Below are 24,312 nucleotides of genomic sequence, written 5' to 3'. Positions count from 1 at the left end.
CCGTCCCGTCACACTCCCGGGGCAGGGACAGAGAGTGAAGCGCCATCCCGTCACACAATGCTGGGGCGGAGACAAGTAGCGTCGCCACGTCCCGTCACACAAAGGGTCGCCGCGTCCCGTCAAACACTCCAGGGACGGGGAGACAGAGTGAAGCCCTGTCCAGTCACACAGAGCGAAGCACCGTCCCGTCACACTCTCCCGAGGCAGGGACACAGAATAGAGCCCTCACCCGTCACACAGAGCAAAGTCTCACCCTGTCCCGTCACACGGAGCGAAGCCCCGTCCCGTCACAAGGAGCGAAGCCCCGTCCCGTCACAAGGAGAGAAGCCCCGTCCCGTCACGAGGAGAGATGCCCCGTCCCGTCACAAGGAGAGAAGCCATCGTCCCGTCACATGGAGAGCAGCCCCGTCCCGTCACACGGAGCGCAGCACCGTCCCGTCACACGGAGCGCAGCACCGTCCTGTCACACGGAGCAAAGCAGCGTCCCGTCACACAGAGGAAAGCGCCGTCCCGTCACACGGAGCGAAGCCCCGTCCCGTCACAAGGAGAGAAGCCCCGTCCCGTCACGAGGAGAGATTCCCCGTCCCGTCACAACGAGAGAAGACATCGTCCCTTCACACGGAGCGCAGCCCCGTCCCGTCACACGGAGCGCAGCCCCGTCCCATCACACGGAGCGCAGCCCCGTCCCGTCACATGGAGCAAAGCCCCGTCCCGTCACACAGAGGAAAGCCCCGTCCCGTCACAAGGAGCGAAGCCTCGTCCCATCACATGGAGCGAAGCCCCATCCCGTCACACGGAGCGTACCCCCGTCCCGTGACACGGACCGAAGCCCCGTCCTGTCACACGCAGCAAAGCCCCGTCCCGTCACACGGAGCGAAGCTCCGTCCCATCACACGGAGCGAAGCCCCGTCCCGTCACACGGAATGAAGCCCCTTCCGTCACACGGAGCGATGCACCGTCCCGTCCCATCACACACACCTGGGGCAGGGACTCAGAGCAAAGCCCCAACCCTTCACACACTCCTGGGGCGGGGAGACAGAGTGAAGCCCCATACCGTCATACAGAGCGAAGCCCCTTCCCGTCACACACTCCCATGGCAGGGACAAGGAGCGAAGCCCCGTCCAGTCACAAGGAGCGAAGCCCCGTCCTGTCACGAGGAGCGAAGCCACGTCCCTTAACGAGGAGCGAAGCGCCGTCCCGTCACGAGGAGCGAAGCCCCGTCCCGTCACGAGGAGCGAAGCCCCGTACCGTCACGAGGAGCGAAGCCCCGTCCCGTCAAGAGGAGCGAAGCCCCGTCACGTCACGATGAGCGAAGCCCCGTCCCGTCACGTGGAGCGAAGCCCCGTCCCGTCACGTGGAGCGAAGCCCCGTCCCGTCACGAGGAGCGAAGCCCCGTCCCGTTACGAGGAGCGAAGCCCCGTCCCATCACGAGGACCGAAGCCCCGTCCCGTCACGAGGAGCGAAGTCCCGTCCCGTCACGTGGAGCGAAGCCCCGTCTCGTCACACGGAGAGAAGCCCCGTCCCGTCACACAGAGTGAAGACCCATCCCGTCACACAGAGCAAAGCCCCGTCCCGTCACACAGAGGAAAGCGCCGTCCCGTCACACGGAGCGAAGCCCCGTCCCGTCACAAGGAGAGAAGCCCCGTCCCGTCACGAGGAGAGATTCCCCGTCCCGTCACAACGAGAGAAGACATCGTCCCTTCACACGGAGCGAAGCCCCTATACGTCACACGGAGCGAAGCCCCGTCCCGTCACACTCCCGGGGCAGGGAAGAGAGTGAAGCACCATCCCGTCGCACAATGCTGGGGCGGAGGCACGTAGCATCGCCCCGTCCCATCACACAAAGCCCCGTCATGTCACATGGAGCGAAGCCCCGTCCCGTCACACGGAGCGAAGCCCCGTCCCGTCACACGGAGCGAAGCCCCGTCCCGTCACACGGAACAAAGCCCCTTCCGTCACACGGAGCGATGCCCCGTCCCGTCCCATCACACACACCTGGGGCAGGGACTCAGAGCAAAGCCCCAACCCTTCACACACTCCTGGGGCGGGGAGACAGAGTGAAGCCCCATACCGTCATACAGAGCGAAGCCCCTTCCCGTCACACACTCCCATGGCAGGGACAAGGAGCGAAGCCCCGTCCCGTCACAAGGAGCGAAGCCTCGTCCCGTCACAAGGAGCGAAGCCCCGTCCCGTCACGAGGAGCGAAGCCCCGTCCAGTCACGAGGAGCGAAGCCCCGTACGGTCACGAGGAGCGAAGCCCCGTACCGTCAAGTGGAGCGAAGCCCCGTCCCGTCACGAGGATCGAAGCCCCGTCCCGTCACGTGGAGCGAAGCCTCGTCCCGTCACGAGGAGCGAAGCCCCGTCCCGTCACGGAGCGAAGCCCCGTCCCGTCACGAGGAGCGAAGCCACGTCCCGTCACAAGGTGCGAAGTCCCGTCCCGTCACGTGGAGCGAAGACCCGTCTCGTCACACAGAGAGAAGCCCGGTCCCGTCACACAGAGCAAAGCCCCGTCCCGTCACACAGAGCAAAGCCCCGTCCCGTCACACAGAGCAAAGCCCCATTCCGTCACAGAAACCTGGGGTGGGGACACAGAGCAAAGCTCCAACCCTTCACACACTCCCGGGGCCGGGACACAGAGTAAACCCCGGTCCCGTCACAAAGAGCGAGGCCCTGTCCCGTTACGCAGAGCAAATCCTCGTCCTCTCCCGTCACACGGAGCGAAGCCCCTATACGTCACACGGAGCGAAGCCCCGTCCCGTCACACTCCCGGGGAAGGGAAGAGAGTGAAGCACCATCCCGTCGCACAATGCTGGGGCGGTGGCACATAGCATCGCACCGTCCCATCACACAAAGCGTCGCCCAGTCCCGCCAAAAACTCCAGGGGCGGTGAAACAGAGTGAAGCCGCGTCCCGTCACGCAGAGCGAATCCCCGTCCCGTCATACGGATCGAAGCCACATCCCGTCACACGGAGCGAAGCACAGTCCCGTCACACGCTGCGAAGCCCCATCCCGTCACATGGAGCAAAGTCCTGTCCCATCACATAGAGCGAAGCCTCGTCCCTTCACACAGAGAGAAGCCCCTTCCCGTCACACAGAGTGAAGACCCATCCCGTCACACAGAGCAAACCCCGTCCTGTCACACAGAGCAAATCCCCTTCCCGTCACACAGAGCAAAGCCCCGTGCCGTCACGCAGAGCAAAGCCCCGTCCCGTCACACAGAGCAAAGCCGTCCCGTCAGACAGAGCAAAGGCCCGTCCGTTCACACATACCTGGGGTGTAGACACAGAGCAAAGCCCAAACCCTTCACACATTCCCGGGGCAGGGACACAGAGCAAAGCCCCGATCCGTCACGCGGAGCGAAGCCCCGTCGCGTCACACGGAGCGAAGCCCCGTCCCGTCACGAGGAGCGAAGCCCCGTCCCGTCACGAGGAACGAAGCCCGGTCCCATCACGAGGAGCGAAGCCCCGTCCCGTCACGAGGAGCGAAGCCCCGTCTCGTCACACAGAGAGAAGCCCCGTCCCTTCACACAGAGTGAAGACCCATCCCGTCACACAGAACAAAGCCCCAACCCTTCACACACTCCCGGGGCAGGGACACAGAGTAAATCCCCTTTCCGTCACACAGAGCAAAGCCTCGTCCACTCCCGTCACACGGAGCGAAGCCCCGACCCTTTACACGGACTGGAGCCCCGTCCCGTCACACTCCCGGGGCAGGGACGGAGAGTGAAGCGCCATCCCGTCACACAATGCTGGGGCGGAGACAAGTAGCGTCGCCACGTCCCGTCACACAAAGGGTCGCCCCGTCCCGTCAAACACTCCAGGGACGGGGAGACAGAGTGAAGCCCTGTCCAGTCACACAGAGCGAAGCACCGTCCCGTCACACTCTCCCGAGGCAGGGACACAGAATAGAGCCCTCACCCGTCACACAGAGCAAAGTCTCACCCTGTCCCGTCACACGGAACGAAGCCCTGTCATGTCACACGGAGCGAAGCCCCGTCCCGTCACACGGAGCGAAGCCCCGTCCCGTCACACGGATCGAAGCCCCGTCCCGTCACACGGAACGAAGCCCCTTCCGTCACACGGAGCGATGCCCCGTCCCGTCCCATCACACACACCTGGGGCAGGGACTCAGAGCAAAGCCCCAACCTTTCACACACTTCTGGGGCGGGGAGACAGAGTGAAGCCCCATACCGTCATACAGAGCGAAGCCCTTCCCGTCACACACTCCCATGGCAGGGACAAGGAGCGAAGCCCCGTCCCGTCACAAGGAGCGAAGCCCCGTCCCGTCACGAGGAGCGAAGCCCCGTCCCGTCACGAGGAGCGAAGCCCCGTCCCGTCACGAGGAGCGAAGCCCCGTACGGTCACGAGGAGCGAAGCCCCGTCCCGTCAAGAGGAGCAAAGCCCCGTCCCGTCACGAGGAGCGAAGCCCCGTCCCGTCACGTGGAGCGAAGCCCCGTCTCGTCACGAGGAGCGAAGCCCCGTCCCGTCACGAGGAGCGAAGCCCCGTCCCGTCACGAGGAGCGAAGTCCCGTCCCGTCACTTGGAGCGAAGCCCCGTCCCGTCACACAGAGTGAAGACCCATCCCGTCACACAGAGCAAAGCCCCGTCCCGTCACACAGAGCAAAGCCCTGTCCCGTCACACAGAACAAAGCCCCAACCCTTCACACACTCCCGGGGCAGGGACACAGAGTAAATACCCTTTCCGTCACACAGAGCAAAGCCTCGTCCACTCCCGTCACATGGAGCGAAGCCCCGACCCTTTACACGGACTGGAGCCCCGTCCCGTCACACTCCCGGGGCAGGGACAGAGAGTGAAGCGCCATCCCGTCACACAATGCTGGGGCGGAGACAAGTAGCGTCGCCACGTCCCGTCACACAAAGGGTCGCCCCGTCCCGTAAAACACTCCAGGGACGGGGAGACAGAGTGAAGCCCTGTCCAGTCACACAGAGCGAAGCACCGTCCCGTCACACTCTCCCGAGGCAGGGACACAGAATAGAGCCCTCACCCGTCACACAGAGCAAAGTCTCACCCTGTCCCGTCACACGGAGCGAAGCCCCGTCCCGTCACACGGAGCGAAGCCCCGTCCCGTCACACGGAACGAAGCCCCTTCCGTCACACGGAGCGATGCCCCGTCCCGTCCCATCACACACACCTGGGGCAGGGACTCAGAGCAAAGCCCCAACCCTTCACACACTTCTGGGGCGGGGAGACAGAGTGAAGCCCCATACCGTCATACAGAGCGAAGCCCTTCCCGTCACACACTCCCATGGCAGGGACAAGGAGCGAAGCCCCGTCCCGTCACAAGGAGCAAAGCCCCGTCCCGTCACGAGGAGCGAAGCCCCGTCCCGTCACGAGGAGCGAAGCCCCGTCCCGTCACGAGGAGCGAAGCCCCGTACGGTCACAAGGAGCGAAGCCCCGTCCCGTCAAGAGGAGCAAAGCCCCGTCCCGTCACACAGAGCAAAGCCGTCCCGTCAGACAGAGCAAAGGCCCGTCCGTTCACACATACCTGGGGTGTAGACACAGAGCAAAGCCCAAACCCTTCACACATTCCCGGGGCAGGGACACAGAGCAAAGCCCCGATCCGTCACGCGGAGCGAAGCCCCGTCGCGTCACACGGAGCGAAGCCCCGTCCCGTCACGAGGAGCGAAGCCCCGTCCCGTCACGAGGAACGAAGCCCGGTCCCATCACGAGGAGCGAAGCCCCGTCCCGTCACGAGGAGCGAAGCCCCGTCTCGTCACACAGAGAGAAGCCCCGTCCCTTCACACAGAGTGAAGACCCATCCCGTCACACAGAACAAAGCCCCAACCCTTCACACACTCCCGGGGCAGGGACACAGAGTAAATCCCCTTTCCGTCACACAGAGCAAAGCCTCGTCCACTCCCGTCACACGGAGCGAAGCCCCGACCCTTTACACGGACTGGAGCCCCGTCCCGTCACACTCCCGGGGCAGGGACGGAGAGTGAAGCGCCATCCCGTCACACAATGCTGGGGCGGAGACAAGTAGCGTCGCCACGTCCCGTCACACAAAGGGTCGCCCCGTCCCGTCAAACACTCCAGGGACGGGGAGACAGAGTGAAGCCCTGTCCAGTCACACAGAGCGAAGCACCGTCCCGTCACACTCTCCCGAGGCAGGGACACAGAATAGAGCCCTCACCCGTCACACAGAGCAAAGTCTCACCCTGTCCCGTCACACGGAACGAAGCCCTGTCATGTCACACGGAGCGAAGCCCCGTCCCGTCACACGGAGCGAAGCCCCGTCCCGTCACACGGATCGAAGCCCCGTCCCGTCACACGGAACGAAGCCCCTTCCGTCACACGGAGCGATGCCCCGTCCCGTCCCATCACACACACCTGGGGCAGGGACTCAGAGCAAAGCCCCAACCTTTCACACACTTCTGGGGCGGGGAGACAGAGTGAAGCCCCATACCGTCATACAGAGCGAAGCCCTTCCCGTCACACACTCCCATGGCAGGGACAAGGAGCGAAGCCCCGTCCCGTCACAAGGAGCGAAGCCCCGTCCCGTCACGAGGAGCGAAGCCCCGTCCCGTCACGAGGAGCGAAGCCCCGTCCCGTCACGAGGAGCGAAGCCCCGTACGGTCACGAGGAGCGAAGCCCCGTCCCGTCAAGAGGAGCAAAGCCCCGTCCCGTCACGAGGAGCGAAGCCCCGTCCCGTCACATGGAGCGAAGCCCCGTCTCGTCACGAGGAGCGAAGCCCCGTCCCGTAACGAGGAGCGAAGCCCCGTCCCGTCACGAGGAGCGAAGTCCCGTCCCGTCACTTGGAGCGAAGCCCCGTCCCGTCACACAGAGTGAAGACCCATCCCGTCACACAGAGCAAAGCCCCGTCCCGTCCCACAGAGCAAAGCCCTGTCCCGTCACACAGAACAAAGCCCCAACCCTTCACACACTCCCGGGGCAGGGACACAGAGTAAATACCCTTTCCGTCACACAGAGCAAAGCCTCGTCCACTCCCGTCACATGGAGCGAAGCCCCGACCCTTTACACGGACTGGAGCCCCGTCCCGTCACACTCCCGGGGCAGGGACAGAGAGTGAAGCGCCATCCCGTCACACAATGCTGGGGCGGAGACAAGTAGCGTCGCCACGTCCCGTCACACAAAGGGTCGCCCCGTCCCGTAAAACACTCCAGGGACGGGGAGACAGAGTGAAGCCCTGTCCAGTCACACAGAGCGAAGCACCGTCCCGTCACACTCTCCCGAGGCAGGGACACAGAATAGAGCCCTCACCCGTCACACAGAGCAAAGTCTCACCCTGTCCCGTCACACGGAGCGAAGCCCCGTCCCGTCACACGGAGCGAAGCCCCGTCCCGTCACACGGAACGAAGCCCCTTCCGTCACACGGAGCGATGCCCCGTCCCGTCCCATCACACACACCTGGGGCAGGGACTCAGAGCAAAGCCCCAACCCTTCACACACTTCTGGGGCGGGGAGACAGAGTGAAGCCCCATACCGTCATACAGAGCGAAGCCCTTCCCGTCACACACTCCCATGGCAGGGACAAGGAGCGAAGCCCCGTCCCGTCACAAGGAGCAAAGCCCCGTCCCGTCACGAGGAGCGAAGCCCCGTCCCGTCACGAGGAGCGAAGCCCCGTCCCGTCACGAGGAGCGAAGCCCCGTACGGTCACAAGGAGCGAAGCCCCGTCCCGTCAAGAGGAGCAAAGCCCCGTCCCGTCACGAGGAGCGAAGCCCCGTCCCGTCACGTGGAGCGAAGCCCCGTCCCGCCACGAGGAGCGAAGCCCCGTCCCATCACGAGGAGCGAAGCCCCGTCCCGTCACGAGGAGCGAAGCCCCGTCCCGTCACGAGGAGCGAAGCCCCGTCCCGTCACGAGGAGCGAAGTCCCGTCCCGTCACTTCGAGCGAAGCCCCGTCCCGTCACACAGAGTGAAGACCCATCCCGTCACACAGAGCAAAGCCCCGTCCCGTCACACAGAGCAAAGCCCCGTCCCGTCACACAGAGCAAAGCCCCATCCCGTCACATAAACCTAGGGTGGGGACACAGAGCAAAGCTCCAACCCTTCACACACTCCCGGAGCCGGGACACAGAGTAAATCCCGGTCCCGTCACAAAGAGCGAGGCCCTGTCCCGTTACGCAGAGCAAATCCTCGTCCTCTCCCGTCACACGGAGCGAAGCCCCTATCCGTCACACGGAGCGAAGCCCCGTCCCGTCACACAGAGGAAAGCCTCGTCCCGTCACAAGGAGCGAAGCCCCGTCCCGTCACACGGAGCGAAGCCCCGTCCCGTCACACGGAGCGAAGCCCCGTCCCGTCACACGGAACGAAGCCCCTTCCGTCACACGGAGCGATGCCCCGTCCCGTCCCATCACACACACCTGGGGCAGGGACTCAGAGCAAAGCCCCAACCCTTCACACACTTCTGGGGCGGGGAGACAGAGTGAAGCCCCATACCGTCATACAATGCTGGGGCTGAGACACGTAGCGTCGCCACGTCCCGTCACAAGGAGCGAAGCCCCGTCCCGTCACGAGGAGCGAAGCCCCGTCCCGTCACGAGGAGCGAAGCCACGTCCCGTCACAAGGAGCGAAGCCCCGTCCCGTCACAAGCAGAGAAGCCCCGTCCCGTCACGAGGAGAGATTCCCCGTCCCGTCACAACGAGAGAAGACATCGTCCCGTCACACGGAGCGCAGCCCCGTCCCATCACACAGAGCGCAGCCCCGTCCCGTCACACGGAGCGCATCCCCGTCGTGTCACATGGAGCAAAGCCCCGTCCCGTCACACAGAGGAAAGCCCCGTCCCGTCACACGGAGCGAAGCCCCGTCCCGTCACACGGAGCGAAGCCCCGTCACGTCACATGGAGCGAAGCCCCGTCCCGTCACACGGAGCGAAGCCCCGTCCCGTCACACGGAGCGAAGCCCCGTCCCGTCACACGGAACAAAGCCCCTTCCGTCACACGCAGCGATGCCCCGTCCCGTCCCATCACACACACCTGGGGCAGGGACTCAGAGCAAAGCCCCAACCCTTCACACACTCCTGGGGCGGGGAGACAGAGTGAAGCCCCATACCGTCATACAGAGCGAAGCCCCTTCCCGTCACACACTCCCATGGCAGGGACAAGGAGCGAAGCCCCGTCCCGTCACAAGGAGCGAAGCCCCGTCCCGTCACGAGGAGCGAAGCCCCGTCCCGTCACGAGGAGCGAAGCCCCGTCCCTTCACGAGGAGCGAAGCCCCGTCCCGTCACGAGGAGCGAAGCCCCGTCCAGTCACGAGGAGCGAAGCCCCGTACGGTCACGAGGAGCAAAGCCCCGTCCCGTCAAGAGGAGCGAAGCCCCGTCCCGTCACGAGGAGCGAAGCCCCGTCCCGTCACGTGGAGCGAAGCCCCGTCCCGTCACGAGGAGCGAAGCCCCGTCCCGTCACAGAGCGAAGCCCCGTGTCGTCACGAGGAGCGAAGCCACGTCCCGTCACGAGGTGCGAAGTCCCGTCCCGTCACGTGGAGCGAAGCCCCGTCTCGTCACACAGAGAGAAGCCCGGTCCCGTCACTCAGAGTGAAGACCCATCCCGTCACACAGAGCAAAGCCCCGTCCCGTCACACAGAGCAAAGCCCCGTCCCGTCACACAGAGCAAAGCCCCATCCCGTCACACAAACCTGGGGTGGGGTACACAGAGCAAAGCTCCAACCCTTCACACACTCCCGGGGCCGGGACACAGAGTAAACCCCGGTCCCGTCACAAAGAGCGAGGCCCTGTCCCGTTACGCAGAGCAAATCCTCGTCCTCTCCCGTCACACGGAGCGAAGCCCCTATACGTCACACGGAACGAAGCCCAGTCCCGTCACACTCCCGGGGCAGGGAAGAGAGTGAAGCACCATCCCGTCGCACAATGCTGGGGCGGTGGCACGTAGCATCGCCCCGTCCCATCACACAAAGCGTCGCCCAGTCCCGCCAAAAACTCCAGGGGCGGTGAAACAGAGTGAAGCCGCGTCCCGTCACGCAGAGCGAATCCCCGTCCCGTCATACGGATCGAAGCCACATCCCGTCACACGGAGCGAAGCACCGTCCCGTCACACGCTGAGAAGCCCCGACCCGTCACATGGAGCAAACTCCTGTCCCGTCACATAGAGCGAAGCCTCGTCCCTTCACACAGAGAGAAGCCCCTTCCCGTCACACAGAGTTAAGACCCATCCCGTCACACAGAGCAAACCCCGTCCTGTCACACAGAGCAAATCCCCTTCCCGTCACACAGAGCAAAGCCCCGTGCCGTCACGCAGAGCAAAGCCCCGTCCCGTCACACAGAGCAAAGCCGTCCCGTCAGACAGAGCAAAGGCCCGTCCCGTCACACATACCTGGGGTGTAGACACAGAGCAAAGCCCCAACCCTTCACACATTCCCGGGGCAGGGACACAGAGCAAAGCCCCGATCCGTCACGCGGAGCGAAGCCCAGTCCCGTCACACGGAGCGAAGCCCCGTCCCGTCACGGGGAGCGAAGCCACGTCCCGTCACGAGGAGCAAAGCCCGGTCCCATCACGAGGAGCGAAGCCCCGTCCCGTCACGAGGAGCGAAGCCCCGTCTCGTCACACAGAGAGAAGCCCCGTCCCTTCACACAGAGTGAAGACCCATTCCGTCACACAGAACAAAGCCCCAAACCTTCACACACTCCCGGGGCAGGGACACAGAGTAAATCCCCTTTCCGTCACACAGAGCAAAGCCTCGTCCACTCCCGTCACACGGAGCGAAGCCCCGACCCTTTACATGGACTGGAGCCCCGTCCCGTCACACTCCCGGGGCAGGGACAGAGAGTGAAGCGCCATCCCGTCACACAATGCTGGGGCGGAGACAAGTAGCGTCGCCACGTCGCGTCACACAAAGGGTCGCCCCGTCCCGTCAAACACTCCAGGGACGGGGAGACAGAGTGAAGCCCTGTCCAGTCACACAGAGCGAAGCACCGTCCCGTCACACTCTCCCGAGGCAGGGACACAGAATAGAGCCCTTACCCGTCACACAGAGCAAAGTCTCACCCTGTCCCGTCACACGGAGCGAAGCCCCGTCCCGTCACAAGAAGCGAAGCCCCGTCCCGTCACAAGGAGAGAAGCCCCGTCCCGTCACGAGGAGAGATGCCCCGTCCCGTCACGAGGAGAGAAGCCCCGTCCCGTCACGAGGAGAGATGCCCCGTCCCGTCACAAGGAGAGAAGCCATCGTCCCGTCACATGGAGCGCAGCCCCGTCCCGTCACACGGAGCGCAGCCCCGTCCCGTCACACGGAGCGCAGCACCGTCCCGTCACACGGAGCGCAGCACCGTCCCGTCACACGGAGCAAAGCCCCGTCCCATCACACAGAGGAAAGCGCCGTCCCGTCACACGGAGCGAAGCCCCATCCCGTCACACGGAGCGAACACCATCCCGTGACACGGACCGAAGCACCGTCCTGTCACACGGAGCGAAGTCCCATCCCGTCACACGGAGCGAAGCCCCGTCGTGTCACACGGAGCGAAGCCCCGTCCCGTCACACAGAGCAAAGCCCGTCCCGTCACACATACCTGGGGTGTAGACACAGAGCAAAGCCCCAACCCTTCACACATTCCCGGGGCAGGGACACAGAGCAAAGCCCCGATCCGTCAAGCGGAGCGAAGCCCCGTCCCGTCACACGGAGCGAAGCATGGTCCACTCCCGTCACACGGAGCGAAGCCCCGACCCTTTACACGGACTGGAGCCCCGTCCCGTCACACTCCCGGGGCAGGGACAGACAGTGAATCGCCATCCCGTCACACAATGCTGGGGCTGAGACACGTAGCGTCGCCATGTCCCGTCACGAAAAACGTCGCCCCGTCCCGTCAAACACTCCAGGGGCGGGGAGACAGAGTGAAGCCCTGTCCAGTCACACAGAGCGAAACACCGTCCCGTCACACTCACCCGAGGCAGGGACACAGAATAAAGCCCTGACCCGTCACACAGAGCAAAGTCTCACCCTGTCCCGTCAGACGGAGCGAAGCCCCGTCCGTCACAAGGAGCGAAACCCCGTCCCGTCACAAGGAGCGAAGCGCCGTCCCGTCACGAGGAGAGAAGCCCCGTCCCGTCACGAGGAGAGATTCCCCGTCCCGTCACAACGGGAGAAGACATCGTCCCGTCACACGGAGCGCAGCCCCGTCCCGTCACACGGAGCGCAGCCCCGTCCCGTCACACGGAGCGCAGCCCCGTCCCGTCACACAGAGGAAAGCCCCGTCCCGTCACACAGAGGAAAGCCCCGTCCAGTCACACGGAGCGAAGCCCCGTCCCGTCACACGGAGCGAAGCCCCGTCTCGTCACACGGAGAGAAGCCCGGTCCCGTCACTCAGAGTGAAGACCCATCCCGTCACACAGAGCAAAGCCCCGTCCCGTCACACAGAGCAAAGCCCCGTCCCGTCACACAAACCTGGGGTGGGGTACACAGAGCAAAGCTCCAACCCTTCACACACTCCCGGGGCCGGGACACAGAGTAAACCCCGGTCCCGTCACAAAGAGCGAGGCCCTGTCCCGTTACGCAGAGCAAATCCTCGTCCTCTCCCGTCACACGGAGCGAAGCCCCTATACGTCACACGGAGCGAAGCCCCGTCCCGTCACACTCCCGGGGCAGGGAAGAGAGTGAAGCACCATCCCGTCGCACAATGCTGGGGCGGTGGCACGTAGCATCGCCCCGTCCCATCACACAAAGCGTCGCCCAGTCCCGCCAAAAACTCCAGGGGCGGTGAAACAGAGTGAAGCCGCGTCCCGTCACGCAGAGCGAATCCCCGTCCCGTCATACGGATCGAAGCCACATCCCGTCACACGGAGCGAAGCACCGTCCCGTCACACGCTGAGAAGCCCCGACCCGTCACATGGTGCAAAGTCCTGTCCCGTCACATAGAGCGAAGCCTCGTCCCTTCACACAGAGAGAAGCCCCTTCCCGTCACACAGAGTTAAGACCCATCCCGTCACACAGAGCAAACCCCGTCCTGTCACACAGAGCAAAGCCCCGTGCCGTCACGCAGAGCAAAGCCCCGTCCCGTCACACAGAGCAAAGCCGTCCCGTCAGACAGAGCAAAGGCCCGTCCCGTCACACATACCTGGGGTGTAGACACAGAGCAAAGCCCCAACCCTTCACACATTCCCGGGGCAGGGACACAGAGCAAAGCCCCGATCCGTCACGCGGAGCGAAGCCCCGTCCCGTCACACGGAGCGAAGCCCCGTCCCGTCACGAGGAGCGAAGCCCCGTCCCGTCACGAGGAGCGAAGCCCGGTCCCATCACGAGGAGCGAAGCCCCGTCCCGTCACGAGGAGCGAAGCCCCGTCTCGTCACACAGAGAGAAACCACATCCATTCACACAGAGTGAAGACCCATCCCGTCACACAGAACAAAGCCCCAAACCTTCACACACTCCCGGGGCAGGGACACAGAGTAAACCCCCTTTCCGTCACACAGAGCAAAGCCTCGTCCACTCCCGTCACACGGAGCGAAGCCCCGACCCTTTACACGGACTGGAGCCCCGTCCCGTCACACTCCCGGGGCAGGGACAGAGAGTGAAGCGCCATCCCGTCACACAATGCTGGGGCGGAGACAAGTAGCGTCGCCACGTCGCGTCACACAAAGGGTCGCCCCGTCCCGTCAAACACTCCAGGGACGGGGAGACAGAGTGAAGCCCTGTCCAGTCACACAGAGCGAAGCACCGTCCCGTCACACTCTCCCGAGGCAGGGACACAGAATAGAGCCCTCACCCGTCACACAGAGCAAAGTCTCACCCTGTCCCGTCACACGGAGCGAAGCCCCGTCCCGTCACAAGGAGCGAAGCCCCGTCCCGTCACAAGGAGGGAAGCCCCGTCCCGTCACGAGGAGAGATGCCCCGTCCCGTCACAAGGAGAGAAGCCATCGTCCCGTCACATGGAGCGCAGCCCCGTCCCGTCACACGGAGCGCAGCCCCGTCCCGTCACACGGAGCGCAGCACCGTCCCGTCAAACGGAGCGCAGCACCGTCCCGTCACACGGAGCAAAGCCCCGTCCCGTCACACAGAGGAAAGCGCCGTCCCGTCACACGGAGCAAAGCCCCATCCCGTCACACGGAGCGAACACCATCCCGTGACACGGACCGAAGCACCGTCCTGTCACACGGAGCGAAGTCCCATCCCGTCACACGGAGCGAAGCCCCGTCCCGTCACACGGAGCGAAGCCCCGTCCCGTCACACAGAGCAAAGCCCGTCCCGTCACACATACCTGGGGTGTAGACACAGAGCAAAGCCCCAACCCTTCACACATTCCCGGGGCAGGGACACAGAGCAAAGCCCCGATCCGTCAAGCGGAGCGAAGCCCCGTCCCGTCACACGGAGCGAAGCATGGTCCACTCCCGTCACACGGAGCGAAGCCCCGACCCTTTACACGGACTGGAGCCGCGTCCCGTCACACTCCCGGGGCAGGGACAGACAGTGAATCGCCATCCCGTCACACAATGCTGGGGCTGAGACACGTAGCGTCGCCATGTCCCGTCACAAGGAGCGAAGCCCCGTCCCGTCACAAGGAGAGAACCCCGTCCCGTCACGAGGAGAGATGCCCCGTCCCGTCACAAGGAGAGAAGCCATCGTCCCGTCACAATGGAGCGCAGCCCCGTCCCGTCACACGGAGCGCAGCCCCGTCCCGTCACACGGAGCGCAGCACCGTCCCGTCACACAAACCTGGGGTGGGGTACACAGAGCAAAGCTCCAACCCTTCACACACTCCCGGGGCCGGGACACAGAGTAAACCCCGGTCCCGTCACAAAGAGCGAGGCCCTGTCCCGTTACGCAGAGCAAATCCTCGTCCTCTCCCGTCACACGGAGCGAAGCCCCTATACGTCACACGGAGCGAAGCCCCGTCCCGTCACACTCCCGGGGCAGGGAAGAGAGTGAAGCACCATCCCGTCGCACAATGCTGGGGCGGTGGCACGTAGCATCGCCCCGTCCCATCACACAAAGCGTCACCCAGTCCCGCCAAAAACTCCAGGGGCGGTGAAACAGAGTGAAGCCGCGTCCCGTCACGCAGAGCGAATCCCCGTCCCGTCATACGGATCGAAGCCACATCCCGTCACACGGAGCGAAGCACCGTCCCGTCACACGCTGAGAAGCCCCGACCCGTCACATGGAGCAAAGTCCTGTCCCGTCACATAGAGCGAAGCCTCGTCCCTTCACACAGAGAGAAGCCCCTTCCCGTCACACAGAGTTAAGACCCATCCCGTCACACAGAGCAAACCCCGTCCTGTCACACAGAGCAAAGCCCCGTGCCGTCACGCAGAGCAAAGCCCCGTCCCGTCACACAGAGCAAAGCCGTCCCGTCAGACAGAGCAAAGGCCCGTCCCGTCACACATACCTGGGGTGTAGACACAGAGCAAAGCCCCAACCCTTCACACATTCCCGGGGCAGGGACACAGAGCAAAGCCCCGATCCGTCACGCGGAGCGAAGCCCCGTCCCGTCACACGGAGCGAAGCCCCGTCCCGTCACGAGGAGCGAAGCCCCGTCCCGTCACGAGGAGCGAAGCCCCGTCTCGTCACACAGAGAGAAACCACATCCATTCACACAGAGTGAAGACCCATCCCGTCACACAGAACAAAGCCCCAAACCTTCACACACTCCCGGGGCAGGGACACAGAGTAAACCCCCTTTCCGTCACACAGAGCAAAGCCTCGTCCACTCCCGTCACACGGAGCGAAGCCCCGACCCTTTACACGGACTGGAGCCCCGTCCCGTCACACTCCCGGGGCAGGGACAGAGAGTGAAGCGCCATCCCGTCACACAATGCTGGGGCGGAGACAAGTGGCATCGCCACGTCGCGTCACACAAAGGGTCGCCCCGTCCCGTCAAACACTCCAGGGACGGGGAGACAGAGTGAAGCCCTGTCCAGTCACACAGAGCGAAGCACCGTCCCGTCACACTCTCCCGAGGCAGGGACACAGAATAGAGCCCTCACCCGTCACACAGAGCAAAGTCTCACCCTGTCCCGTCACACGGAGCGAAGCCCCGTCCCGTCACAAGGAGAGAAGCCCCGTCCCGTCACGAGGAGAGATGCCCCGTCCCGTCACAAGGAGAGAAGCCATCGTCCCGTCACATGGAGCGCAGCCCCGTCCCGTCACACGGAGCGCAGCCCCGTCCCGTCACACGGAGCGCAGCACCGTCCCGTCAAACGGAGCGCAGCACCGTCCCGTCACACGGAGCAAAGCCCCGTCCCGTCACACAGAGGAAAGCGCCGTCCCGTCACACGGAGCAAAGCCCCATCCCGTCACACGGAGCGAACACCATCCCGTGACACGGACCGAAGCACCGTCCTGTCACACGGAGCGAAGTCCCATCCCGTCACACGGAGCGAAGCCCCGTCCCGTCACACGGAGCGAAGCCCCGTCCCGTCACACAGAGCAAAGCCCGTCCCGTCACACATACCTGGGGTGTAGACACAGAGCAAAGCCCCAACCCTTCACACATTCCCGGGGCAGGGACACAGAGCAAAGCCCCGATCCGTCAAGCGGAGCGAAGCCCCGTCCCGTCACACGGAGCGAAGCATGGTCCACTCCCGTCACACGGAGCGAAGCCCCGACCCTTTACACGGACTGGAGCCCCGTCCCGTCACACTCCCGGGGCAGGGACAGACAGTGAATCGCCATCCCGTCACACAATGCTGGGGCTGAGACACGTAGCGTCGCCATGTCCCGTCACAAGGAGCGAAGCCCCGTCCCGTCACAAGGAGAGAACCCCGTCCCGTCACGAGGAGAGATGCCCCGTCCCGTCACAAGGAGAGAAGCCATCGTCCCGTCACAATGGAGCGCAGCCCCGTCCCGTCACACGGAGCGCAGCCCCGTCCCGTCACACGGAGCGCAGCACCGTTCCGTCACACAAACCTGGGGTGGGGTACACAGAGCAAAGCTCCAACCCTTCACACACTCCCGGGGCCGGGACACAGAGTAAACCCCGGTCCCGTCACAAAGAGCGAGGCCCTGTCCCGTTACGCAGAGCAAATCCTCGTCCTCTCCCGTCACACGGAGCGAAGCCCCTATACGTCACACGGAGCGAAGCCCCGTCCCGTCACACTCCCGGGGCAGGGAAGAGAGTGAAGCACCATCCCGTCGCACAATGCTGGGGCGGTGGCAGGTAGCATCGCCCCGTCCCATCACACAAAGCGTCGCCCAGTCCCGCCAAAAACTCCAGGGGCGGTGAAACAGAGTGAAGCCGCGTCCCGTCACGCAGAGCGAATCCCCGTCCCGTCATACGGATCGAAGCCACATCCCGTCACACGGAGCGAAGCACCGTCCCGTCACACGCTGAGAAGCCCCGACCCGTCACATGGAGCAAAGTCCTGTCCCGTCACATAGAGCGAAGCCTCGTCCCTTCACACAGAGAGAAGCCCCTTCCCGTCACACAGAGTTAAGACCCATCCCGTCACACAGAGCAAACCCCGTCCTGTCACACAGAGCAAAGCCCCGTGCCGTCACGCAGAGCAAAGCCCCGTCCCGTCACACAGAGCAAAGCCGTCCCGTCAGACAGAGCAAAGGCCCGTCCCGTCACACATACCTGGGGTGTAGACACAGAGCAAAGCCCCAACCCTTCACACATTCCCGGGGCAGGGACACAGAGCAAAGCCCCGATCCGTCACGCGGAGCGAAGCCCCGTCCCGTCACACGGAGCGAAGCCCCGTCCCGTCACGAGGAGCGAAGCCCCGTCCCGTCACGAGGAGCGAAGCCCGGTCCCATCACGAGGAGCGAAGCCCCGTCCCGTCACGAGGAGCGAAGCCCCGTCTCGTCACACAGAGAGAAACCACATCCATTCACACAGAGTGAAGACCCATCCCGTCACACAGAACAAAGCCCCAAACCTTCACACACTCCCGGGGCAGGGACACAGAGTAAACCCCCTTTCCGTCACACAGAGCAAAGCCTCGTCCACTCCCGTCACACGGAGCGAAGCCCCGACCCTTTACACGGACTGGAGCCCCGTCCCGTCACACTCCCGGGGCAGGGACAGAGAGTGAAGCGCCATCCCGTCACACAATGCTGGGGCGGAGACAAGTAGCGTCGCCACGTCGCGTCACACAAAGGGTCGCCCCGTCCCGTCAAACACTCCAGGGACGGGGAGACAGAGTGAAGCCCTGTCCAGTCACACAGAGCGAAGCACCGTCCCGTCACACTCTCCCGAGGCAGGGACACAGAATAGAGCCCTCACCCGTCACACAGAGCAAAGTCTCACCCTGTCCCGTCACACGGAGCGAAGCCCCGTCCCGTCACAAGGAGCGAAGCCCCGTCCCGTCACAAGGAGAGAAGCCCCGTCCCGTCACGAGGAGAGATGCCCCGTCCCGTCACAAGGAGAGAAGCCATCGTCCCGTCACATGGAGCGCAGCCCCGTCCCGTCACACGGAGCGCAGCCCCGTCCCGTCACACGGAGCGCAGCACCGTCCCGTCAAACGGAGCGCAGCACCGTCCCGTCACACGGAGCAAAGCCCCGTCCCGTCACACAGAGGAAAGCGCCGTCCCGTCACACGGAGCAAAGCCCCATCCCGTCACACGGAGCGAACACCATCCCGTGACACGGACCGAAGCACCGTCCTGTCACACGGAGCGAAGTCCCATCCCGTCACACGGAGCGAAGCCCCGTCCCGTCACACGGAGCGAAGCCCCGTCCCGTCACACAGAGCAAAGCCCGTCCCGTCACACATACCTGGGGTGTAGACACAGAGCAAAGCCCCAACCCTTCACACATTCCCGGGGCAGGGACACAGAGCAAAGCCCCGATCCGTCAAGCGGAGCGAAGCCCCGTCCCGTCACACGGAGCGAAGCATGGTCCACTCCCGTCACACGGAGCGAAGCCCCGACCCTTTACACGGACTGGAGCCCCGTCCCGTCACACTCCCGGGGCAGGGACAGACAGTGAATCGCCATCCCGTCACACAATGCTGGGGCTGAGACACGTAGCGTCGCTATGTCCCGTCACAAAAAACGTCGCCCCGTCCCGTCAAACACTCCAGGGGCGGGGAGACAGAGTGAAGCCCTGTCCAGTCACACAGAGCGAAGCACCGTCCCGTCACACTCACCCGAGGCAGGGACACAGAATAAAGCCCTGACCCGTCACACAGAGCAAAGTCTCACCCTGTCCCGTCAGACGGAGCGAAGCCCCGTCCGTCACAAGGAGCGAAACCCCGTCCCGTCACAAGGAGCGAAGCGCCGTCCCGTCACGAGGAGAGAAGCCCCGTCCCGTCACGAGGAGAGATTCCCCGTCCCGTCACAACGGGAGAAGACATCGTCCAGTCACACGGAGCGCAGCCCCGTCCCGTCACACAGAGCGCAGCCCCGTCCCGTCACACGGAGCGCAGCCCCGTCCCGTCACGTGGAGCAAAGCCCCGTCCCGTCACACAGAGGAAAGCCCCGTCCAGTCACACGGAGCGAAGCCCCGTCCCGTCACACGGAGCGAAGCCCCGTCCCGTCACACGGAGCGAAGCCCCGTCCCGTCACGAGGAGCGAAGCCCCGTCCCGTCACGTGGAGCGAAGCCCCGTCCCGTCACGAGGAGCGAAGCCCCGTCCCGTCACGGAGCGAAGCCCCGTCCCGTGACGAGGAGCGAAGCCCCGTCCCGTCACGAGGTGCGAAGTCATGTCCCGTCACGTGGAGCGAAGCCCCGTCTCGTCACACAGAGAGAAGCCCGGTCCCGTCACTCAGAGTGAAGACCCATCCCGTCACACAGAGCAAAGCCCCGTCCCGTCACACAGAGCAAAGCCCCGTCCCGTCACGCAGAGCAAAGCCCCATCCCGTCACACAAACCTGGGGTGGGGTACACAGAGCAAAGCTCCAACCCTTCACACACTCCCGGGGCCGGGACACAGAGTAACCCCGGTCCCGTCACAAAGAGCGAGGCCCTGTCCCGTTACGCAGAGCAAATCCTCGTCCTCTCCCGTCACACGGAGCGAAGCCCCTATACGTCACACGGAGCGAAGCCCCGTCCCGTCACACTCCCGGGGCAGGGAAGAGAGTGAAGCACCATCCCGTCGCACAATGCTGGGGCGGTGGCACGTAGCATCGCCCCGTCCCATCACACAAAGCGTCGCCCAGTCCCGCCAAAAACTCCAGGGGCGGTGAAACAGAGTGAAGCCGCGTCCCGTCACGCAGAGCGAATCCCCGTCCCGTCATACGGATCGAAGCCACATCCCGTCACACGGAGCGAAGCACCGTCCCGTCACACGCTGAGAAGCCCCGACCCGTCACATGGAGCAAAGTCCTGTCCCGTCACATAGAGCGAAGCCTCGTCCCTTCACACAGAGAGAAGCCCCTTCCCGTCACATAGAGTTAAGACCCATCCCGTCACACAGAGCAAACCCCGTCCTGTCACACAGAGCAAAGCCCCGTGCCGTCACGCAGAGCAAAGCCCCGTCCCGTCACACAGAGCAAAGCCGTCCCGTCAGACAGAGCAAAGGCCCGTCCCGTCACACATACCTGGGGTGTAGACACAGAGCAAAGCCCCAACCCTTCACACATTCCCGGGGCAGGGACACAGAGCAAAGCCCCGATCCGTCACGCGGAGCGAAGCCCCGTCCCGTCACACGGAGCGAAGCCCCGTCCCGTCACGAGGAGCGAAGCTCCGTCCCGTCACGAGGAGCGAAGCCCCGTCTCGTCACACAGAGAGAAGCCCCGTCCCTTCACACAGAGTGAAGACCCATCCCGTCACACAGAACAAAGCCCCAAACCTTCACACACTCCCGGGGCAGGGACACAGAGTAAATCCCCTTTCCGTCACACAGAGCAAAGCCTCGTCCACTCCCGTCACACGGAGCGAAGCCCCGACCCTTTACACGGACTGGAGCCCCGTCCCGTCACACTCCCGGGGCAGGGACAGAGAGTGAAGCGCCATCCCGTCACACAATGCTGGGGCGGAGACAAGTAGCGTCGCCACGTCGCGTCACACAAAGGGTCGCCCCGTCCCGTCAAACACTCCAGGGACGGGGAGACAGAGTGAAGCCCTGTCCAGTCACACAGAGCGAAGCACCGTCCGGTCACACTCTCCCGAGGCAGGGACACAGAATAGAGCCCTCACCCGTCACACAGAGCAAAGTCTCACCCTGTCCCGTCACACGGAGCGAAGCCCCGTCCCGTCACAAGGAGCGAAGCCCCGTCCCGTCACAAGGAGAGAAGCCCCGTCCCGTCACGAGGAGAGATGCCCCGTCCCGTCACAAGGAGAGAAGCCATCGTCCCGTCACATGGAACGCAGCCCCGTCCCGTCACACGGAGCGCAGCCCCGTCCCGTCACACGGAGCGCAGCACCGTCCCGTCACACGGAGCAAAGCCCCGTCCCGTCACACAGAGGAAAGCGCCGTCCCGTCACACGGAGCGAAGCCCCATCCCGTCACACGGAGCGAACACCATCCCGTGACACGGACCGAAGCACCGTCCTGTCACACGGACCGAAGCACCGTCCTGTCACACGGAGCGAAGTCCCATCCCGTCACACGGAGCGAAGCCCCGTCCCGTCACACGGAGCGAAGCCCCGTCCCGTCACACAGAGCAAAGCCCGTCCCGTCACACATACCTGGGGTGTAGACACAGAGCAAAGCCCCAACCCTTCACACATTCCCGGGGCAGGGACACAGAGCAAAGCCCCGATCCATCAAGCGGAGCGAAGCCCCGTCCCGTCACACGGAGCGAAGCATGGTCCACTCCCGTCACACGGAGCGAAGCCCCGACCCTTTACACGGACTGGAGCCCCGTCCCGTCACACTCCCGGGGCAGGGACAGACAGTGAATCGCCATCCCGTCACACAATGCTGGGGCTGAGACACGTAGCGTCGCCATGTCCCGTCACAAAAAACGTCGCCCCGTCCCGTCAAACACTCCAGGGGCGGGGAGACAGAGTGAAGCCCTGTCCAGTCACACAGAGCGAAGCACCGTCCCGTCACACTCACCCGAGGCAGGGACACAGAATAAAGCCCTGACCCGTCACACAGAGCAAAGTCTCACCCTGTCCCGTCAGACGGAGCGAAGCCCCGTCCGTCACAAGGAGCGAAACCCCGTCCCGTCACAAGGAACGAAGCGCCGTGCCGTCACGAGGAGAGAAGCCCCGTCCCGTCACGAGGAGAGATTCCCCGTCCCGTCACAACGGGAGAAGACATCGTCCCGTCACATGGAGCGCAGCCCCGTCCCGTCACACAGAGCGCAGCCCTGTCCCGTCACACGGAGCGCAGCCCCGTCCCGTCACGTGGAGCAAAGCCCCGTCCCGTCACACAGAGGAAAGCCCCGTCCAGTCACACGGAGTGAAGCCCCGTCCCGTCACACGGAGCGAAGCCCCGTCCCGTCACACGGAGCGAAGCCCCGTCCCGTCACGAGGAGCGAAGCCCCGTCCCGTCACACGGAGCGAAGCCCCGTCCCGTCACACAGAACAAAGCCCCTTCCGTCACACGGAGCGATGCCCCGTCCCGTCCCATCACACACACCTGGGGCAGGGACTCAGAGCAAAGCCCCAACCCTTCACACACTTCTGGGGCGGGGAGACAGAGTGAAGCCCCATACCGTCATACAGAGCGAAGCCCTTCCCGTCACACACTCCCATGGCAGGGACAAGGAGCGAAGCCCCGTCCCGTCACAAGGAGCGAAGCCCCGTCCCGTCACGAGGAGCGAATCCCCGTCCCGTCACGAGGAGAGAAGCCATCGTCCCGTCACAAGGAGAGAAGCCCCGGAGAGAAGCCCCGTCCCGTCACCAGCATAGAAGCCCCGTCCCGTCACAAGGAGAGAAGCCCCGTCCCGTCACGAGGAGAGAAGCCCCGTCCCGTCACAAGGAGAGAAGCCCCGCCCCGTCACGAGGAGAGAAGCCCCGTCCCGTCACAAGGAGAGAAGCCCCGTCCCGTCACAAGGAGAGAAGCCCCGTCCCGTCACAAGGAGAGAAGCCCCTTCCCGTCACAAGGAGCGAAGCCCCGTCCCGTCACACGGAGCGAAGCCCCGTCTCGTCACACGGAGAGAAGCCCCGTCCCCTCACACAGAGTGAAGACCCATCCCGTCACACAGAGCAAAGCCCCATCCCGTCACACAGAGCAAAGCCCCGTCCCGTCATACAGAGCAAAGCCCCATCCCGTCACACAAACCTGGGGTGGGGACACAGAGCAAAGCTCCAACCCTTCACACACTCACGGGGCCGGGACACCGAGTAAATCTCGGGCCCGTCACAAAGAGCGTGGCCCTGTCCCGTTACGCAGAGCAAATCCTCGTCCTCTCCCGTCACACGGAGCGAAGCCCCTATCCGTCACACGGAGCGAAGCCCCGTCCCGTCACACTCCCGGGGCAGGGACAGAGAGTGAAGCACCATCCCGTCGCACAATGCTGGGGCGAAGGCACGTAGCATCGCCCCGTCCCATCACACAAAGCGTCGCCACGTCCCGTTAAAAACTCCAGGGGCGGTGAAACAGAGTGAAGCCGCGTCCCGTCACGCAGAGCGAAGCCACGTCCTGTCATACGGATCGAAGCCACGTCCCGTCACACGGATCGAAGCACCGTCCCGTCACACACTGCGAAGACCAGACCCGTCACGTGGAGCAAAGTCCTGTCCCGTCACATAGAGCGAAGCCCCGTCCCTTCACACAGAGAGAAGCCCCTTCCCGTCACACAGAGTGAAGACCCATCCCGTCACGCAGAGCAAACCCCGTCCTGTCACACATACCTGGGGTGTAGACACAGAGCAAAGCCCCAACCCTTCACACATTCCCGGGGCATGGACACAGAGCAAAGCCCCGATCCGTCACGCGGAGCGAAGCCCCGTCCCGTCTCACGGAGCGAAGCCTCGTCCACTCCCGTCACACGGAGCGAAGCCCCGACCCTTTACACGGTTGGATCCCCGTCCCGTCACACTCCCGGGGCAGGGACAGAGAGTGAAGCGCCATCGCGTCACACAATGCTGGGGCGGAGACACGTAGCGTCGCCCCGTCCCGTCAAACACTCCATGGGCGGGGAGACAGAGGGAAGCCCTGTCCAGTCACACAGAGCGAAGCACCGTCCCGTCACACTCTCCCGAGGCAGGCACACAGAATAAAGCCCTGACCCGTCACACAGAGCAAAGTCTCACCCTGTCCCGTCACACGGAGCGAAGCCCCGTCCCGTCACAAGGAGCGAAGCCCCGTCCCGTCACAAGGAGCGAAGCCCCGTCCTGTCACAAGGAGAGAAGCCACGTCCCGTCACAAGGAGAGATGCCCCGTCCCGTCACAAGGAGAGAAGCCATCGTCCCGTCACAAGGAGAGAAGCCCCGTGCCGTCACAAGGAGAGAAGCCCCGTCCCGTCACCAGCATAGAAGCCCCGTCCCGTCACAAGGAGAGAAGCCCCGTCCCGTCACAAGGAGAGAAGCCCCGTCCCGTCACAAGGAGAGAAGCCCCGTC

This window comes from Narcine bancroftii, chromosome 8 (assembly GCF_036971445.1).
Source record: "Narcine bancroftii isolate sNarBan1 chromosome 8, sNarBan1.hap1, whole genome shotgun sequence".
Lineage (NCBI taxonomy): Eukaryota > Metazoa > Chordata > Chondrichthyes > Torpediniformes > Narcinidae > Narcine > Narcine bancroftii.
Note: the sequence above shows the minus strand (reverse complement) of the source record.